The 22,038-nt window shown below is 35.5% G+C and overlaps 2 pseudogenes; both read left to right on the forward strand.

Moving 5' to 3' along the window:
• Window positions 1-1,329: 1,329 nt before the first annotated feature.
• Window positions 1,330-4,396, forward strand: LOC133873973 (cytochrome P450 76A1-like; annotated as a pseudogene).
• A 12,067-nt stretch (window positions 4,397-16,463) lies between these two features.
• On the forward strand, window positions 16,464-19,540 carry LOC133872367 (cytochrome P450 76A1-like; annotated as a pseudogene).
• The last annotated feature ends 2,498 nt before the right edge of the window (window positions 19,541-22,038 follow it).

Consider the following 22,038-nt stretch of genomic DNA (forward strand, 5'->3'; position numbering starts at 1 on the left):
TTTCAAATAATAATGTTCTCTTTATATAAGGATATGCCTATATAGCTAGTCAAATCTAGGGGTGGGCATCGGTTCGGTAGGTGGTTAATTCGGTCGGTTAACCGACTTTTGTCGGAATGCAGTCGGTGAATTTATTTCGGTTAAATCAGTTAAATCAGTTAACATTTGGTTAACATGGGTAAGGAAACGACGTCGTATTGATTTTTTAAAAAAAAAAGAAAAAAAAAAGAAAAAGAAGATCAAACGTTTCGTTCTTCCTAAAACGATGCCATTTCATTTTATGTCGGCTCGGTTAATCGGTCAGAATAAAATGCGGTTCGGTTACCGAACCGGCTTTATGAACAAAATTTTATACCGACTACTAAACCGAAATTAGTCAGTAGAGTCGGTAGGCGGTCAATTTCGGTTTGGTTCAATAAACGGTCGGTAGGTAGTAGGCAGATAATTTGCCCACCCCTACGAATCACTAAAATAGTAGTCAACCCGTACGTAATACTTATGCTATATTTTATTTCATTGATTCCCTAATTCATGCAAGATGAGAGCCGCAATCGATTAAAAATAATAATGTTGGCGTTACCATTTATTTCTAAGGTAATAATGGAATACTATTTTTTTTTTTTTTTTAACAAAAAGATTTGAGTATTTCATCGATCAAAGATCACGAGCATAAAACTCTTACATCATAAAGCATAAAGCTCTACAAAATCATAGACACATGCTATAAAATTACATAATCATAGATACAAACAAAATTCTTACAATAAAGTACTATACCTGACTTTCATCTTCCGCTAACCCATGTACAAAAATAGTTAAAGAGCATATCTGCTCCGAGGAGACTAGATCTAAGACAATGGTAGCCAAATATCCCTCTCTCTCTCTCTCTCTCTCTCTTTCTCCCTATATATATATATATATATATATATATATATATATATATATATATATATATATATATATATATATATATATATATTTAAAAAAAAACCGGCCTTGAGAGATAACCTCTTACATTTGACTAATCTTCATCACATAGATCACCCATGCGGGCAGATCTAAAGAGAATAAAACTCTTATATATTCAAAGCCAACTTTTCTTTTGAATGAGAGAGTAGCAAATATTAATTTAACCAAAGCTTCGGGGTAGAGAGGCCCTTAATTAACTGCCGGCGCCCTCCCATGAAGTCAAAAGCCGAGAGGTATATTTTCAAAACTATTAATGTCACGTATGTGTGGCGGTACGTACTTGCTTTTAACATCTTCGGTCAATAATTACAACAGTTGACTAGGCGACAGAATTAAACGCTATAAAAACCGACCCGGAGCTAGAGTAATTGCAAGCCAGCAAACAAACCAAAAAACCCAACATAATTAGAACATGGAGTACGAGGCTCTGGGGTTGATCCTAGCTCTATTGCTATGGGTTGCATGGGTAATAATTATACAGCGCCGCGACCGACACGTTCGACTGGAGGAGCAAGGTGATCAGCTCCCACCAGGGCCTAGATCGTGGCCAGTGGTTGGAAACATTTTCCGGTTGGGTTGGGCACCTGTACCCCACGAGTCCTTTGCAAAGCTGGCACGACGGCACGGTCCCATCATGACCCTTTGGCTAGGGTCAATGAGCACGGTGGTCATCTCGTCCAAAGAAGTGGCCCGAGACATGTTCAAGAACCATGATGTGGTTCTTGCCGGTAGGAAGATCTACGAGGCCATGAAGGGGGACTATGGCAATGAGGGTTCCATCATTACTGCTCAATATGGATCTCACTGGCGAATGTTGAGGCGCTTGTGCACCTCGGAGTTTTTCGTCTCAAGCCGTCTGGAAGCCATGAGAGGTACTGTTATTCCTTCAAGTCATGATCGATGTTTATTTTTGATAAACTTTTAGCTATATATAGAACAGTGTAATTTACTGTTGATATATGTTGAAACAGGTGTTCGTGGGAGGTGCATCGATGAAATGGTGCAGTACATAGAAGACGCTAGTGCATCTGGTACCAAAGGCATCGATGTTGGGAGGTTCTTCTTCTTGACGGCTTTCAATCTTTTAGGAAACCTTATGTTTTCAAAAGACCTGCTGGACGCCAAATCAGAGAGAGGGGCCAAGTTCTTCTACCATGCAGGCAAGGTGATGGAGTTGGCAGGGAAGCCGAACGTCGCGGATTTCTTGCCAATTCTTAGGTGGCTTGACCCACAAGGTATAAGAAGAAAGACCCAGTTCCATGGCGAACGAGCCTTTGAATCGCAGGGGGGTTCATTGCAGAGAGGATGGAGAGCATGGAAAATGGTCATAATGGTGAAGAAATCAAGAGAAAGGACTACTTGGATGTGCTTTTGGAGTTTCGTGGTGATGGTGTGGAGGAACCCTTAAGGCTTTCTTCAAGAGCTATCAACGTCGCAGTGCTTGTAAGCCATCTTTTCTTTCCATCTTTTGCTGCTTCCACACAAAGCTAGCACACCATATATCCACGCAAATCTCTTGGTGTTGCCACATATGATATATATGTTTTCTTTTAAAACTATATATTCTAAAATTGACGAAAGTTCTTAAAAATAAAAATATCTAAATCTTTTTCAATTTTTGTTTTAAAAAATATATTATATATAATTTTATTCTCCATACCATTAATTAAGATCCATTGAAATATATATAATTTGTGATAAAATTTTCTTCCAAATTGAGTTAGAGAAAGTTTTTTTAATTTAGTCTATATTAAACTAATATATTTTCTTAGAACTTGTGATTCTTACTTGCGCGCATTTTTAATAGAATCATCTAATAAATTGACAAGTGTCCATAGAACAAAATAAGTAACATCTTTCATTAAAAGTTTTAAATTGCATATATATGAGAAATTATATCCTTTAAGAGTACATGTATGTCAAGATTCTAACCTAATTTAGAGGAATGTTGTATTGTTTATAATATCTACCGTGGTGCAGGCAAGTGCTCAAAGGACGGATTTGGGATGAGTTGTAGAGTCAAACATTTTGAGACTTATTATGTACTAGGAGTTTTCCCAAATTATTTGGTATACGGTTCTTCTGACATGTGAGGTTTGAAGGAGTAATTCTATCCTTATGTCCTTTTAAATGTTAAATGGCTTTTAAAATTACAACTGAATTTGAGATAATTATTATTGGAGTTTGATCCGATGATAATTTTAAAGCCACATGACATTTGAGATGACACAAAAACGACTCTAGTCCTTTTTTTAGCATTAGTCGGTCCGAAGAGCCTTGCTTTGGCGAGCTTTTTTATCATTAAAAAAAAAATGTTTTGCTTTATTTTAAGACAGCTCAAGAGTGTCAAAAGAGGATTCGTCATTTCTCCTGTCTTTCTCTCATCCTCTCACTTTTAAAAAGAAACTATCGAAAGATGTATATCGCATCTGGTGTCAAAATGAGATTATGGACGTTTCAAGAGATGTTTATGGCGGGGACGGACACAACGACTAGCACACTAGAGTGGGCAATGGCTGAGCTTCTCCACAATCCTGCAACTTTGAAAAAAGTCCAGACGGAGCTGAGGATCGCCATAAGCCCAAACAAGAAGCTCGAAGAGAAGGACATCGAGAACCTCCTGTACCTCAGAGCTGTCATAAAGGAAACGCTAAGGCTACACCCACCTCTCCCTTTCCTATTCCCCCACATGTCCATGGACTCCTGCAACATGCTCGGCTACTCTATTCCAAAAGAAACACAAATCCTAGTTAACGTTTGGGCGCTTGGACGAGACCCCAAGACTTGGGACGACCCTTTGGTTTTCAAGCCGGAGAGGTTCTTGGAGCCAAAAGTGGTGGATTTCAAGGGGCACCATTTTGAGTTCATACCCTTTGGATCTGGGCGACGCATGTGCCCAGCCATGCCGCTAGCCTCCCGTGTGCTTTTGCTGGCTCTAGGGGTCTCTCCTGCACTTGTTTGACTGGGAGTTGGCCGACGGGCTTAAGGCGGAGAAGATGGACATGGCCGAAAGGATGGGGCTAACGCTCAGGAAAGCTGTCCCATTGAAGGTTGTGCCAATACCTTTCAAACAACACCGTACGTGTTGGTAAAAAGTTCATGTGTGTTAAACAAATTTTACTGCTTTTTTCTGTAACTGCCTATTGTCAATCAGTCAGACCTTTAATTAATTATAGAAAAATAATTCTTGTGTAACTGTTATGCAAGGTCTTAGAGACGTGGAGTGAGTCTCATGTAGTGAGTTCCACCACATGGATCTCACGTGGAACTCATCCCATGTCTCTAGAGTAGTGCACCAATCACCCATCTTAATTATATATTCTATATAATGATCTAATTTACAACGTGTGGAGATTGTAATATATATCATGGCTATGATCTCTTGTCAATTGTCTTCCCCAAACAGGTATCATTTATATATGGACAATAAAATGGGACTTTGAAATTTGAATCTTGTAGGGAAAAAATCTTAAACTAGCTAGAAACCTTGATGAAATGATTGACTTTGTAAATATAGAATTTTCTTTTTCTTAAACTTTCTTTTGTACGTAGTTTTGTTGCTAGAGAAATGCTAGGGGTACTTACAAACTCTTACCAAAAGAGTTTACAAACTGACCTGGCATACATGTGGCATTTTATTAACTAAAAAAATTAAACACTAGGATTCCACGTCCACACTAAATCCAGGTGGAAGGTTGGATTTCACAAGCTGACTTGCCTGTCCATGGCTTCCATTCCCGAAGGCCATACATGGCCGGCCGGCAATGGGAGGTTGGGACAGATGAACGGCCGACGATGGGAGGTTGGGACAGATGGACGACCGGCAAGAGGGGAGAGATCCCGGGAGAGGACTGCATGCAAGCAGCCCGTGGTCGGGGTCGGGACTTTTCGGCTTCCACCAAACCCACGCCGGTGTGCGTGGGTTTCCGGCCAGAGATCCTACCGGATACCCATGCACACCGGCGTCGGGTTGGTTGGTTTGGCCGGAAACCCAGATCTAGTCAGGAAACCCAGATCCGGCGTGGGTTTTGTTTGTTTGAGAGATCCGGCCGGGAAACCCAGATCTGGTATGGGTTTTGTTTGGTGGAGAGATCCGAACAGCAAACCCAGATCGACGTGGGTTTTTTTGGGTTAAGAGATCTAGCCGATGTGGTTTTCGGAAATCCAGATGCTTCGGTGAGATGATTTACTAAGAGATCATTCAGAAACCGAGATCCGGTAGTTTTTGTTGGTCCAAACGGCCGGCCGGCGACTGGAGCTCAAGAATAGGACATGGAAGTTGACGGCCGGTGACTGGAGGGGAGAACAGCGTCTGGAACGGCGACTGGAGGGGGAGAACGATGGTTGGAGGAGAGAAGGGCATTTTTGTGATTTAACATTTATTCCATGTAGGATGCCACGTGAGTTTGTAAGCTTCTCTTTGTAAAGGTTTGTAAGTACCCCTAGCATTTCTCTTGTTGCTATGATCCATCCTATTATTCAAGGGATTAGTCCAAGCTACAACAATAAAATCAAATCGCATGCATGATCAGTGGTATATATTGGAAAATATATAAGAAACCAAATACAGAGTAGCTAGTACGTGGACATTCCTTGACTGACGAATGGGATTGACAACAATGTTAAAGGAAAAGTACAACAATATTTGTATGAACGAAGTCTTTTTTTTCTTTCTTTTTTTTTTTTTTCTGAGCAAGAAATATGGAGTGTGGATTAGCACGAAATATGGAGATCAACGGGGTAGGATCAATGGAGACGTACAATATATATATTTTGGCCATAGCCAATTAACCGATTGATTGGACTAGCAAGTCATGATGATCCATGAAGAGAGAGAGTAGTTGGGAACATTTTACCAAACTTGGAGCTCATGATATATTCTAGATGTTGATATTTAATGCTTTTTCATTAACTTTTCATAGCATTCGACTATACATGTTGCATGAGCGATGCCAACAAGTTTCAATTTCCGGGAACAAAGATTAGCGCACTTTATTGTAGCATTGGAAAGTCTGGTGGCATAATCTTTTGGATGCATTGAGTCATTAAAAAGACATTTAAGAAGATTAGTAGAAATATAAAACTCCATATTTCTTGACGCTTCACATATTTTAATGCTCCGTTTGTTTCAGTGTAAAATGGTTTCCGTCGTAAAATAGTTTCAGGAAAATCATTTTTCAGAAAAATATTTTCCGTCGAAATCATTTTTCGGTGTTTGGCACGTACAGAAAATTACAAAATTTTTTATATTTTAATTTAATCATATTAATTTTAAAAAATCAAATTTATTCACAAAATAAAAAATATTAATATAAAATAATATAAAAATATTTTTTTATATTTGACATATACATATTCCGGCAAAAGTTGCCAGAATCCGGCCATTTTTGCCGGATTCTGGCGATCTTTGCAGGAATCCGCACAAAACGGCCAGATCCCAGCTAGTTGACCGGAAGCAGGCCGTCCTGCCCAATTTCCGGCCAGCTGGTCTGAGATTCAGCCAGAACAGCCAGATCCGGCCAGATGCAGGGGGTCCGGCCGTTCAGGCCAGATGGCCGGTGATCCGACGTTCTGGCCGGATCCGTGCCGGGATCCGGCGAGATAGCCGGAGATCCGGCCGCTCTGGCCAGATTCCGGCCAGTATGACCGGAATCTGGAATGGTATCCTCGAAATCCAGCGACATCTGCCGGACGTCGCCGGATTCCGGCTTAATTTGTTGAATTCCGGCATCGACTGAAGTCGGAATCTAACTTGTCGAAATTCAGCAATGATCAACTGCTTGAACGTAAAGGTTGACTGCGTTGTTTAAAAGAAAGTCAACTGTATCTACCATCTACGGAAAAAGCGTAAATCATTTTCCGAAATTTATTAAGCATTTTTGGTCAAACGAAAATCATTTTCCGGTTGATCATTATTTTTGCCCCTACCTAACACCGAAAAATACCGAAACCATTTTTCAGAAATCATTTTACGCCGAAACAAACGGAGCATAAGTGTGAATTCAAGGCAACGATGGATATAAGTCATTTCCTCAAAATCAAGTTGAAAAGGTCGTTGAAGGCTAGTTGGTAGTAGAGTGGGAGTAGGAGAAAGAGGGATAAAGTCATTAGCATAGACTTCGAGTATTATGAGGATAATCAACTCAATGATAATCACCGGCTGAAGTTTTATCATATGTTTCCTAGCCATCATATTTCTCCCGCTCTAAAAATTCTCTTATTTGGATGTCAAATTGAATCGTTATCAAAGTTAAATAGCTTGAGACCATTGAAATATAAACAATGACGGAGAGAGGGGGGGGCGGGTGGGGGCCATGGCCCCCCCTCAACTCTTAAGAAAATAAATTAATTAATTAAGGTAAAACAAAAAAAAAAAAAAAAAAAAAGGGTATTTTTTTTTTAGATGAATCAAATAAAGGTTTTTTTTTTTTTTTTTTTGCCTATTAGCCCTAGCAAGATTTTTTTTTTTCCTTGGCCCCTTCCCTTTTTATCATCCGTTCAACTATTGTCAAAACTTTTTTCTTTAAAATTTCACGGGTAGCAATGAACATGCCTGAGAAGGTAACAATGGAATGATCTTTACAAAGTTGTAGATGCTTTGTTCAAAGTAAAGGAAAAGGGTTTAGTCAAGTAGTGCATTGGAAGAAGACAGGTGTAGATTTGAGGAGTCACAAGCTTGACCAAGCTTGATTTCCTAAGAATGTGTGGAAAAAATTACTAAGACCTTTTTTATTTTTATTTTTTATTTTCTGAATCTTTGGACAGCGGTTTTCTTTACTTTTTTCTTTTTTCTTTTTTTTTTTTTCTAAAAACTCTTTTCACTTTTGCTTATTGATTTTTAATTTGAATGGAATAATAAAAATATCAAAACTGGATTATGTTTAATTTACTTAAAATTTGCCTTTATATATATACTTTAACCCCTACTTAAGAAAAAAAATTATTTGGCCCCCTCCCATTAAAATGTTTGGCTCCATCCCATTATATAAACTTATTCAAAAAGAGTTATAAGAATTAATTGTAGCTTTTAGAAATATATAAGAGAATATTTTAGTAAAATAACTTTATATTGGTTCAAGTAATGTCTTTGGCTAGGAGCGTAAAAGTTTTCCAATAGATTTTTATGCAAATAATATATGACTCTTGGTGAAAGTTAACTATATTAGAAAACTTACATAAAAGAACATGTGAAGATAGAGGTATCATAACCCAAGCTCAAGAATATTAAAAAAAAAAAAAAAGAAAAAAAAGAAGAAGAAGATTTATCATCCAATATTCATAACATATTAGATTAAAATCTCCATTTAAACAATATTTTGAAACAACTATTGGCTTAAAAGAAATGATAAGTATGTAAAATTGGAGTGCATGGAGTACTGTAAATCATCATAGTATTTCATTTATACAAAGAGATTATAAATGGTTAAAGTTCCAAATAGAAGTGATTTGTTATATTGTCACATCTATAATAAAAGAACAAAACAAACTAATTATTACAATTATGCAAGCATAATTGTATGACAGTTTTTGAACAAAAAAAAAAAAAAAATTCTCATACGATTTTAATATAATTATAATGATGTGACAGTTAAAATTAGACATTAATTTTTTTTTCACAACATATTATACTCTTCCTTATTTGCTAAGGGGAAAAAAAAAAAGAAAAAAAAAAGAAAAAAAGAAAAAAAAAAAAAAAAAAAGGGATAGTGGTCCATGCTAAGCCCCCCACCATTATATGACATAGTTTTTGAACAAAATTTTCTGGTAATTAAACTCAATGCATTTAAAAAAAAAATTACAAAAAAAAAACACTTTAAAATTACGTGTTCCTTAGGAACGATATCAATTATATGTATATCCTGTGCTGTCTTGAAAAAGGTTAGAGTTGGAGGAGAAATCGGTCGAGCGTATGGGTTCACATGCAGTTGAGCCCAAAGTACTCATAGATGTTATGTACACAGTAGCCATCTCCTTTTTCTTTTCTTTTTTTTTAATATATATATATATATTTCAAATAATAATGTTCTCTTTATATAAGGATATGCCTATATAGCTAGTCAAATCTAGTGGTGGGCATCGGTTCAGTAGTCGGTTAATTCAATCGATTAATCGACTTTTGTCGGAATGCAATCATTGAATTTATTTTGGTTAAGTCGGTTAAATCAGTTAACATTTGGTTAACATGGGTAAGGAAACGACGTCGTTTTGATTTAAAAAAAAAAAAAAAAAAAAAAAAAAAAAAAAAAAGATCAAACGTTTTGTTCTTACTAAAACGACGTCATTTCATTTTATGTCGGCTAGGTTAATTGGTCGGAATAAAATGCGGTTCGGTTACCGAACCGGCTTTATGAACAAAATTTTATACCGACTACTAAATCGAAATTAGTCAGTAGAGTCGGTAGGCGGTCAATTTCGGTTTGGTTCGGTAAACGGTCGGTAGGTGGTTGGCAGATAATTTGCCCACCCCTACGAATCACTAAAATAGTAGTCAACCCGTACGTACTACTTATGCCATATTTTATTTCATTGATTCCCTAATTCATGCATGATGAGAGCCGCAATCGATTAAAAATAATAACGTTGGCGTTACCATTTATTTCTGAGGTAATAATAGAATACTATTTTTTTTTTTTAACAAAAAGATTTGAGTATTTCATCGATCAAAGATCATGAGCATAAAACTCTTACATCATAAAACATAAAGCTCTACAAAATCATAGACACATGCTATAAAATTACATAGTCATAGATACAAACAAAATTCTTACAATAAAGTATTATACCTGACTTTCATCTTCCGCTAACCCATGTACAAAAATAATTAAAGAGCATATCTGCTCCGAGGAGACTAGATCTAAGACAATGGTAGCCAAATATTCTCTCTCTCTCTCTCTCTCTCTCTATATATATATATATATATATATATATATATATATATATATATATCTTAAAAAAACCGGCCGTGAGAGATAATCTCTTACATTTGACTAATCTTCATCACATAGATCACCCATGCGGGCAGATTTAAAGAGAATAAAACTCTTATATATTCAAAGCAAAAACACAACTAGCAAATAGCAGCAGCGACCAGGGAGGAAATGAATGGCACAGCACGGAGTTAGATGGACGAATACATAACGGAGATGCTAAAATTACTAATCTGGTCAGAGGACACCTACAAACAAAATAAAAAACCAGAATGGAATGGGGAGGGTTAGAGCGAGGAATAGAAAGGGAAAGTGAGAAGAGGAGGGAGCAGATCTACTCCCTCCTTCTCTCAGATCTAATGGAATACTATATTTAAAGAGACATGTTTGTGAATAAATTATCCATTCCAGTATTTCTATGGCCGGAGGAATTCTGCATAGGATAATTAAAGATGTAGTAGGTAGTCATTTCACGTGCCAAACATATATATTCTCAATCATTTTATAAAGAGAAATGATATATAAAGTTATAAATCATATTTTTATTCTACATGAATTAAACCCAAAATCAAATAGAAAGAAGAAAAATTGGGCCATATTTTTATCGTTTTACGTACAAACCAATCACCAAAAATATTTTTAGAGAAATGTTTTTTAAAAAATTGTTGAAAATATCTCCCAACAAAAAACATCTTACGTTTATTTTTTAACGGAGCTTAAATTTGATTTGACACCGATAAATTGCTGAATTAAGATATCTTAAATGAAAATAATTTGTTTTGTGATATGGACACCATACAAATACCGTTAAATAAAATAACATAAAATATTGACAATCAAATAAATCTCTCTCCACTTGGCATGTTTCACTACAAGTGTTTGTCATTATCATCAAGTATTTATATTTTTGTATGATCCTGCTTGTTCGAATAATTAATTTTTCTTTATTTTTTTTTTCTTTGTGAATGTGTTTATCCAAATAAAATACGATTTGAGCTCCAATTCAATTATTTTATATGTACGTTTTCAGTCGGTTATGTTTCCTTAAGACGATCGTACCATTAACTTATATTTAAATATCTTATTATATAAAAGAACCATCAACAAACGTATGATATAAGTTAGGAAAAGTATATTTACACAACACACACTACACAATTTTTACACAACACACTTATATGAGATGGGACTCATGTGAATGGAACCCACCACATAGGTCTCACCTCATGTGAGTGTATTGTGTAAAAATTGTGTAGTGTGTTATGTAAGGATCATGTCCCTATAAGTTAATTAGGGGGGAGTGATTCCCACACATTGGGTTCCACCCCATTAACGTGCTTTGTGATAGTGAGTATACGTATCATTCCCCTTATTATTATTTATCTTTTTCACTTCTTTTGTCTCACCTGTGGGGAGAAGTTTTCGTAACACTTCACCTCAACTCACTTGTTTAAGTTATTTACAAGACTTAACATATTGGGTAATTTATAAAAAGAAGAGTAGTGAGAGGCAGGAACTTCGGGGCCTTAGGCAGTACTCAGTGGAGAGAAAACCAAAAAGAGAGAGACTTAAGAGTTATCTCACGTTCGGAGTGCCGAAAGGCTTAGAGAATTAAGAGATTATTTTTATCTTTTGTATTTAATTCTGAATTCTCTTTTGTGTGAAAGTAAGATTTGAGTGTGTTGGAGCTTTTGGATATGAGTGGTTTTCTTTGTACTACTTTTGTACTCCACTATTTTGATAGTAAATTTCTTTTAGGTCGTCTCCGCAAATAGATGTAGGCTTATTAAGCGAAACCACTTAAATCTTGATGTCTTGTGTGATTGTGTTATTTTATATTCTGCCATTTTTTGCTTCTTAAGTAATCCCTAAAATTAGTTTTGTCACAACATTAGGTGAGTGTCTTATTTGGAAAATGCTCTATTTTTCAAATTTTCATCTCCAAAAGTGGTTCTCAAATGGTGTGTCATCATCCCATGAGATGATGACACATTTTTCAAAATAATAGATCTCATCGATAATTGACGCATCATTTGAGAATTAACTTTTAAGAAAAACAAAAATTGGTAAGCGTCTTCTTAATATTGGATGCTACTTAAATTATCTTTAAAAAATTAACTGATACCTTTCTAACTTTAAGAAGTCATTTGAAATTTTTAAATTTGAAGGATGAATTTGATCAAATGTGAAATTTCAATGGCCACTTAAACAATTTTTCCTAATTATTATTATAAATTTATTACAAATTAATATGGTAATACTTACATGTGAGACTTATTACATTTTCCACTAAACAATATTTAAATCTACCTAAATTAAAACTTAAAAATTGGGCAGTTGTTGTGTATGTTATTTGACTTGAGAAACTCTAGATTATGTAGGGATAGATTCGTAAATATTATTATTAATGTATTCTTTGATATTCTCTTCTGATTAGTTGGACTAGAATTTAATTATATCGCACGGAGAATGTAATTAGGCTTTAATTACTGGTTGCTTTGCAATTAGTTTTTATCGTGATTCGTGAGTACTGTCATCCCTTCTGCATGGTGCTATTAGTACTTGGTGGTTAGGTTCTACGGTTGGTGCGCTCAGCCCCTTGTGGAGCGCTACCTTCTCTTAGGGTATTCACAACAGCTTCTTTAAAATGGGTCTGTTCTCTAAAATTTAAGAAAAATTTCAAGAAAGTTACAAAAACCATTCCACAGCAGTTTTGCTAAAATTTTTGTTTCCCTGGAAAGTGAATAGTGATTTCCAATGCATTGGTAGGCACTATTCACTTACTATTCAATTGTTTATTTACAAAATATATTATCTCTCTCCTACTTTATCTTCTTTTTCCTACTTTTAATTAAAGTAAAAGTAAAAAAAATAATATTTTAATGGTATAGGAAAAAATGAAGGGAAGCTGCTGTGGGGTGTTTTTTTATAGGCAAGTAAAAAGTAGTTTTAGGGAAAATGGTTCGGAAGCTGCTGGGAATGCTCTTATTGAAAAGTCTCGTTTTTTATTTTATTATTTTTTTTATTGTTTTTAAAATTTAGATTGACCGGTAGTCTAGCGTAGCATGTATATGATGCAAGTTAGCTTATTGAATGATTTGGAAATGTGTCCTCTTTTTATTGTATATGATGGTCAAATTACTGCCATGTTAATTAGTAACTCTAAAATTGTACGAGCTTATTTGGTAAGTAATTGTGTTACGGAATATTTGTTTGAATAGTAGTAAGAAGTGATTGATGTGATATAAAATTTGAGAATGATCTATAAAAAAATAAAAGAGTTTTGTTTTGTAAAAGGTTTTTTTATTTGAATAGTAATAAAAAAATTATTGATGTGATATACAAAATGTAAAAAATTTAGAATGTTGTTTATTTGATTTTTTTGAGAGAAGTGAAAATGAATAGATAGAGACTTAAAATGGTTTGCCAAACTAACTCGTAAGAATCTTAGAGATATATGATAGACGAGGGAGGAGGGAGGAGGTTCAGATTTTCCTCCAATTATACACCTTAAAGTCGTTCCAAACACAAACCGTTAGAGTACTAACAGCAGGTTCCCAACCATTTTCCCTATTTTAGGAAAAATTTAGGGAATCAAACCACTTTTTTTCTTCCTATATAAAAACACTTCACAACAGTTTCCCTTTATCTTTCCCTATATATTAAAATAATATTTTTTTACCTGGTACTTTTTCTTTCTTTTTTTTTTTCTTTTTTTTTTTCTCAATTTCTCTCTCATCAACGTCCTGTTTGTCCCTTCCAACACCCATTCTTCATCTTCTTCTCAATTTCTCTCTCTCAAAATCGCGGCTTTGTCTTTTTCTCCCAGGTCCAGTCCATCCCGGACCCCAATTTGCCTAAATCCCAGCTTCCAAACCCATCTCAGCACTAATATGGTTTCTACCATTGTTGAAAGAGGAACACGTCAGATTTGGAGGCTGAGACGCGGCAGAGAACAGTGAATACAACAGACACGCAGTCAGGAGGATAGAGAGGCGGAGAGAGAGGAGCAAGAAGAGGAAGAGTGCAACAGGGAACATCATTCTTGGACAAAAGTTGTTCAAGTCGAAGTCAAGTTCCTCTGCGTGAAGGATAGAGCCAGAGAGGAGAGAGGAGAGAGAGAGAGATTTTTTTTATTAAAATAAGGGATTGGGTAGCACTGTAGTTACCCAAGCATGGAGCCCTAAAATAAGGCAATTGCTGTGGCTTGTTTTTTGCAATTTTTTTCAAATTTTTCCTATTTTAAGGAATAGAACTACTTATAGGTCATCTGCTACTAATGCACTTAGAGAATGACTTTTCATCTCGTTTTCATATAATTCGATCTACTTCGTTAAAGGACACGATCGAGGCAAAATAAAAAAGCAGTCTTTTTTGTTTTTTGTTTTAAACTTCCGGGGTGTTTTAGGAGGCAAAATATTAGAGGTGGGACAAATGATGTGAACTAGTGAAGCAAGTCGAAGAGGAGGGACAAATGCCAACTTTTCTTTTGAATGAGAGAGTAGCAAATATTAATTTAACCAAAGCTTCAGGGTAGAGAGGCCCTTAATTAACTGCCGGCGCCCTCCCATGAAGTCAAAAGCCTAGAGGTATATTTTCAAAACTATTAATGTCACGTATGTGTGGCGGTACGTACTTGCTTTTAACATCTTCGGTCTATAATTACAACAGTTGATTTTTTGAGAGCATGCTCAATGCCAAAGGTGGTGGATTAATATAATAATGGGATCCAATCGGATCTATTAAAAATTGAAATTCCATTATGGCATAGCAGTCGTATTCTTGGATTGCAATCCATCCTCCTGTCCCAAATTAATCCAGATACATAATAATATATAAACTAGGCCAAGTATTAGCACTGGTCTCCGTGTATTGCCCAGGTTCATATGTTTTTTTTTTTGTTTTTGTTTTTTTTTTTTTTTTGCACTTTAAGCAAGTACGAAACTTTTCAACTTTGTGGTGGGTTAGGAAAAGCTTCAAATTAAACACCCAAAACCACTCTAACTGGGTAAATCTGAGCAGCTATAGGGATGCTAAGATGTGTGCTTCAAAAAAAAATAAAAAATCATCCCATAGTGCCTCTAATAAGCATATATTTTGGAGACAAGCACTAGTGTCTTGGAAGATTAGAAAAAAGAAAATTCGCAAAAAGATGGATTCAGGGCAAACATAAAGTCCTAATTATATTTTAAGTAAACGTATAGACACTTAAACCCAAAAACACACAAAGACATTACCATAAATAGAAGATGGAGTTTCATTTCCTGTTTCTAGCTCCCAACTAAATTTAATGAACAAATAAACACCTCCCTTCAGGATTCATTCATATTTTTTTTTTTCAACATCAAGTCTCGAATTCTTAAGTACTAGGCAAATATGCTCAAGGGACCTGTCTTGTTTGATGCATCTAGTCCATTTTCAGCATTCCTCATCCCGGCCGGCCTGTAAACCACGCCCTGAAGAATCTATATGATGCAAGTTAGCTTATTGAATGATTTGGAGACGTGTCCTCTTTTTATTGGATATGATGGCCGGTCAAATTACTCGCTTGTTAATTAGTAACTCTAAAATTGTAAGAATCTTTTACAGCTATTATTACAAGTCTCTTACAAATTGATACGGTGGTACATGTGGCACTTGTAACATTGTAACTAAATAATGAAATTTACCTATCAAATTTTATTACTTAACTTTTTTTATTATTAAGATATAAGCTTGTAAGGATATTGTGCTAGAAAGTTAAAAACTATAATACATTTTCCAAATTTTAGTTAAGAAGAAAAAAAAAAAAAAAAGTCGAACATTTCTAGCTGGGTCGGATAGATATTTTCGGTATTTTTCTGCCCGATTTACTAGTAATCTGAACAACAAATGTGAAATAGGTCTTATTATATTCAAATCTTCAAGTAAGTCTCGAGTAATCCGCTGACATTTTTGGGCATGTGTATCGATCCCACTTTAACTATCGAAATGGCAAATTGCTGGAGATCCAAATCCAATTAGATTCAAGAAAAATCTTGTTAAAATCGTACACAGTAGCGGATCTATTACTGGGCCAGAACTTCACTTATAAGCCCTAATCTTTTATCATTTTTGAAATAAAGTACTTAAACTTTAAAAAGTGTCAATGTAGGGTATCAATCTTTTATCTTTCAATTTTTTTCAATTTCAACTCTCCACCCTATAAAAATTTCCTAAATAACCCTCCTTTTTTTAGGAAAAGAAAAAAAAAATTGTAAGGATTTAGGTGTTGGTCAGAATTTAATAGAATTTACAAAAATACTCATGCCTAAATCTTTGAAAAAAAAGTTATAATTTTTTTTAAAACAAAACACATGACTGTTTTAGAAATTTTAATAGAATTTAATGAAAAATTTTAACAGATGGTTGAAATTGACAAAAATTAAAAAATTGATACCCTAAATTAAAACTTTTTAAGATTTGAGTATCTTATTTAAAAAGTGATAAAAGATTAAGATTATAAGTAAAGTTATTCTAATTTAAATATAAAATTTTATATAAATAGAGACCCATGATATCTTATCCAAGGGTCCTTGCAAAGAAGAATATTGCTTTATACGATACTTTGTCAATTTTTTTCCGCAAGATTTGTCACATTATCTAGGCGACAGAATTAATCGCTATAAAAACCGACCCCGGAGCTAGAGTAATTGCAAGCCAGCAAACAAACCAAAAAACCCAACATAATTAGAACATGGAGTACGAGGCTCTGGGGTTGATTCTAGCTCTATTGCTATGGGTTGCATGGGTAATAATTATACAGCGCCGCGACCGACACGTTCGACTGGAGGAGCAAGGTGATCAGCTCCCACCAGGGCCTAGATCGTGGCCAGTGGTTGGAAACATTTTCCCGTTGGGTTGGGCACCTGTACCCCACGAGTCCTTTGCAAAGCTGGCTCGACGGCACGGTCCCATCATGACCCTTTGGCTAGGGTCAATGAGCACGGTGGTCATCTCGTCCAAAGAAGTGGCCCGAGACATGTTCAAGAACCATGATGTGGTTCTTGCCGGTAGGAAGATCTACGAGGCCATGAAGGGGGACTATGGCAATGAGGGTTCCATCATTACTGCTCAATATGGATCTCACTGGCGAATGTTGAGGCGCTTGTGCACCTCGGAGTTTTTCGTCTCAAGCCGTCTGTAAGCCATGAGAGGTACTGGTATTCCTTCAAGTCATGATCGATGTTTATTATTGATAAACTTTTAGATATATATAGAACATTGTAATTTACTGTTGATATATGTTGAAACAGGTGTTCGTGGGAGGTGCATCGATGAAATGGTGCAGTACATAGAAGACGCTAGTGCATCTGGTACCAACGGCATCGATGTTGGGAGGTTCTTCTTCTTGATGGCTTTCAATCTTTTAGGAAACCTTATGTTTTCAAAAGACCTGCTGGACCCCAAATCAGAGAGAGGGGCCAAGTTCTTCAACCATGCAGGCAAGGTGATGGAGTTGGCAGGGAAGCCGAACGTCGCGGATTTCTTGCCAATTCTTAGGTGGCTTGACCCACAAGGTATAAGAAGAAAGACCCAGTTCCATGGCGAACGAGCCTTTGAAATCGCAGGGGGGTTCATTGCAGAGAGGATGGAGAGCATGGAAAATGGTCATAATGGTGAAGAAATCAAGAGAAAGGACTACTTGGATGTGCTTTTGGAGTTTCGTGGTGATGGTGTGGAGGAACCCTTAAGGCTTTCTTCAAGAGCTATCAACGTCGCAGTGCTTGTAAGCCATCTTTACTTTCCATCTTTTGCAGCTTCCACACACAGCTAGCACACCATATATCCACGCAAATCTCTTGGTGTTGCCACATATGATATGTTTTCTTTTAAAACTATATATTCTAAAATTGACGAAAGTTCTTAAAAATAAAAATATCTAAATCTTTTTCAATTTTTGTTTTAAAAAATATATTATATATAATTTTATTCTCCATACCATTAATTAAGATCCATTGAAATATATATAATTTGTGATAAAATTTTCTTCCAAATTGAGTAAGAGAAAGTTTCTTTAATTTAGTCTATATTAAACTAATATATTTTCTTAGAACTTGTGATTCTTACTTGCGCGCATTTTTAATAGAATCATCTAATAAATTGACAAGTGTCCATAGAACAAAATAAGTAACATCTTTCATTAAAAGTTTTAAATTGCATATGAGAAATTACATCCTTTAAGAGTACATGTATGTCAAGATTCTAACCTAACTTAGAGGAATGTCGTATTGTTTATAATATCTACTGTGGTGCAGTCAAGTGGTTAAAGGATGAATTTGGGATGAGTTGTAGAGTCAGACATTTTGAGTCTTATTATGTACTAGGAGTTTTCCCAAATTATTTGGTATACGGTTCTTCTGATAGGTGAGGTTTGAAGGAGTAATTCTATCCTTATGTCCTTCCAAATGTTAAGTGGCTTTTAAAATTACAATTCAATTTGAGATAATCCTTATTGGAGTTTGATCCGATGATAATTTTAAAGCCACATGACATTTGAGATGACACAAAAACGACTCTAGTCCTTTTTATAGCATTAGTCGGTCCGAAGAGCCTTGCTTTGGCGAGCTTTTTTATCATTAAAAAAAAAATGTTTTACTTTATTTTAAGAAAGCTCAAGAGTGTCAAAAGAGGATTCGTCATTTCTCCTGTCTTTCTCTCATCCTCTCACTTTTAAAAGGAAACTATCGAAAGATGTATATCGCATCTGGTGTCAAAATGAGATTATGGACGTTTCAGGAGATGTTTATGGCGGGGACGGACACAACGACGAGCACACTAGAGTGGGCAATGGCTGAGCTTCTCCACAATCCTGAAACTTTGAAAAAAGTCCAGACGGAGCTGAGGATCGCTATAAGCCCAAACAAGAAGCTCGAAGAGAAGGACATCGAGAACCTCCCATACCTTAGAGCTGTCATAAAGGAAACGCTAAGGCTACACCCACCTCTCCCTTTCCTATTCCCCCACATGTCCATGGACTCCTGCAACATGCTCGGCTACTCTATTCCAAAAGAAACACAAATCCTAGTTAACGTTTGGGCGATTGGACGAGACCCCAAGACTTGGGACGACCCTTTTGTTTTCAGCCGGAGAGGTTCTTGGAGCCAAAAGTGGTGGATTTCAAGGGGCACCATTTTGAGTTCATACCCTTTGGATCTGGGCGACGCATGTGCCCAGCCATGCCGCTAGCCTCCCGTGTGCTTTCGCTGGCTCTAGGGTCTCTCCTGCACTTGTTTGACTGGGAGTTGGCCGACGGGCTTAAGGCGGAGAAGATGGACATGGCCGAAAGGATGGGGCTAACACTCAGGAAAGCTGTCCCATTGAAGGTTGTGCCAATACCTTTCAAACAACACCGTACGTGTTGCTAAGAAGTTCATGTGTGTTAAACAACTTTTACTGCTTTTTTCTGTAACTGCCTATTGTCAACCAGTCAGACCTTTAATTAATTATAGGAAAATAATTCTTATGCAACTGTTGTGCAAAGTCTTAGAGACGTGGAGTGAGTCTCATGTAGTGAGTTCCACCACATGGATCTCACGTGGGACTCATCCCATGTCTCTAGATCGAGTAGTGCACCAATCACCCATCTTAATTATATATTCTATATAATGATCTGATTTACAGCATGTGGAGATTGTAATATATCGTGGCTATGATCTCTTGTCAACTGTCTTCCCCAAACAGGTATCATTTATATATGGACAATAAAATGGGACTTTGAAATTTGAATCTTGTAGTGAAAAAATCTTAAACTAGCTAGAAACCTTGATGAAATGATTGACTTTGTAAATATAGAATTTTCTTTTTCTTAAACTTTCTTTTGTACGTAGTTTTGTTGCTATGATCCATCTTATTATTCAAGGGATTAGTCCAAGCTACAACAATAAAATCAAATCGCATGCATGATCAGTGGTATATATTGGAAAATATATAAGAAACCAAATACAAAGTAGCTAGTACGTGGACATTCCTTGACTGACGAATGGGATTGACAACAATGTTAAAGGAAAAGTACAACAATATTTGTATGAACGAAGTCGTTTTTTTCTTTCTTCTTTTTTTCTGAGCAAGAAATATGGAGTGTGGATTAGCACGAAATATGGAGATCAACAGGGTAGGATCAATGGAGACGTACAATTTATATATTTTGGCCATAGCCAATTAACCGATTGATTAGCCTAGCAACTCATGATGATCCATGAAGAGAGAGAGTAGTTGGGAACATTTTACCAAACTTGGAGCTCATGATATATTCTAGATGTTGATATTTAATGCTTTTTCATTAACTTTTCATAGCAGTCGACTATACATGTTGCATGAGCGATGCCAACAAGTTTCAATTTCCGGGAACAAAGATTAGTGCACTTTATCGTAGCAATGGAAAGTCTGGTGGCATAATCTTTTGGATGCATTGAGTCATTAAAAAGACATTTAAGAAGATTAGTAGAAATACAAAACTCCATATGTCTTGATGCTTCACACATTTTAAGTGTGAATTCAAGGCAACGATGGATATAAGTCATTTCCTCAAGATCAAGTTGAAAAGGTAGTTGAAGGCTAGTTGGTAGTAGGGTGGGAGTAGGAGAAAGAGGGATAATTAAGGTCATTAACATATACTTCGAGTATTATGAGGATAATCAACTCAATGATAATCACCGGCTGAAGTTTTATCATATGTTTCCTAGCCGACATATTTCTCCCGCTCTAAAAATTCTCTTATTTGGACGTCAAATTGAATCGTTATCAAAGTTAAATTGCTTGAGACCATTGAAATATAAACTTATTCAAAAAGAGTTATAAAAATTAATTGCAGCTTTTGGAAATATATAAGACAATATTCTATTAAAATAACTATATATTGGTTCAAGTAATGTCTTTGGCTAGGAGCATAAAGGTTTTCCAATAGATTTTTATGCAAATAATATGTGACTTTTGGTGAAAGTTAACTATAACTATATTAGAAAACTTACATAAAAGAAGATGTATCATCAAATATTCATAACATATTAGATTAAAATCTCCATTTAAACAATATTTTGAAACAACTATTGGCTTAAAAGAAATGATAAGTATGTAATATTGGAGTGCATGGAGTACTGTAAATCATCATAGTATTTCATTTATACAAAGATATTATAAATGGTTAAAGTTACAAATAGAAGTGATTTGTTATATTGTCACATCTATAATAAAAGAACAAAACAAACTAATTATTACAATTATGCATAATTGTATGACATAGTTTTTTAACAAAAAAAGAAAAAGATTCTCATACGATTTTAATATAATTATAATGATGTGATAGTTAAAATTAGACATTAATTTTTTTTCACAACATATTATACTCTTCCTTATTTGCTAAGGAAAAAAAAAAAAAAAAAGGGATAGCGGTCCATGCTAAGCCCCCCACCATTATATGACATAGTTTTTGAACAAAATTTTCTGGTAATTAAACTCAATGCATTTAAAAAAATAAAAATAAAAAACACTTTGAAATCACGTGTTCCTTAGGAACGATATCATATATATATATATATATATCCTGTGCTGTCTTGAAAAAGGTTAAAGTTGGAGGAGAAATCGGTCGAGCATATGGGTTCACATGCAGTTGAGCCCAAAGTACTCATAGATGTTATGTACACAGTAGCCATCTCCTTTTTCTTTTTCTTTTTTCTTTTTTTTTTTTTTTTTTTTAATATATATATATATATATATTTCAAATAATAATGTTCTCTTTATATAAGGATATGCCTATATAGCTAGTCAAATCTAGGGGTGGGCATCGGTTCGGTAGGTGGTTAATTCGGTCGGTTAACCGACTTTTGTCGGAATGCAGTCGGTGAATTTATTTCGGTTAAATCAGTTAAATCAGTTAACATTTGGTTAACATGGGTAAGGAAACGATGTCGTATTGATTTTTAAAAAAAAAAAGAAAAAGAAGATCAAACGTTTCGTTCTTCCTAAAACGATGCCATTTCATTTTATGTCGGCTCGGTTAATCGGTCAGAATAAAATGCGGTTCGGTTACCGAACCGGCTTTATGAACAAAATTTTATACCGACTACTAAACCGAAATTAGTCAGTAGAGTCGGTAGGCGGTCAATTTCGGTTTGGTTCAATAAAC

This window comes from Alnus glutinosa, chromosome 7 (genome assembly GCF_958979055.1).
Source record: "Alnus glutinosa chromosome 7, dhAlnGlut1.1, whole genome shotgun sequence".
Classification (NCBI taxonomy): Eukaryota; Viridiplantae; Streptophyta; class Magnoliopsida; order Fagales; family Betulaceae; genus Alnus; species Alnus glutinosa.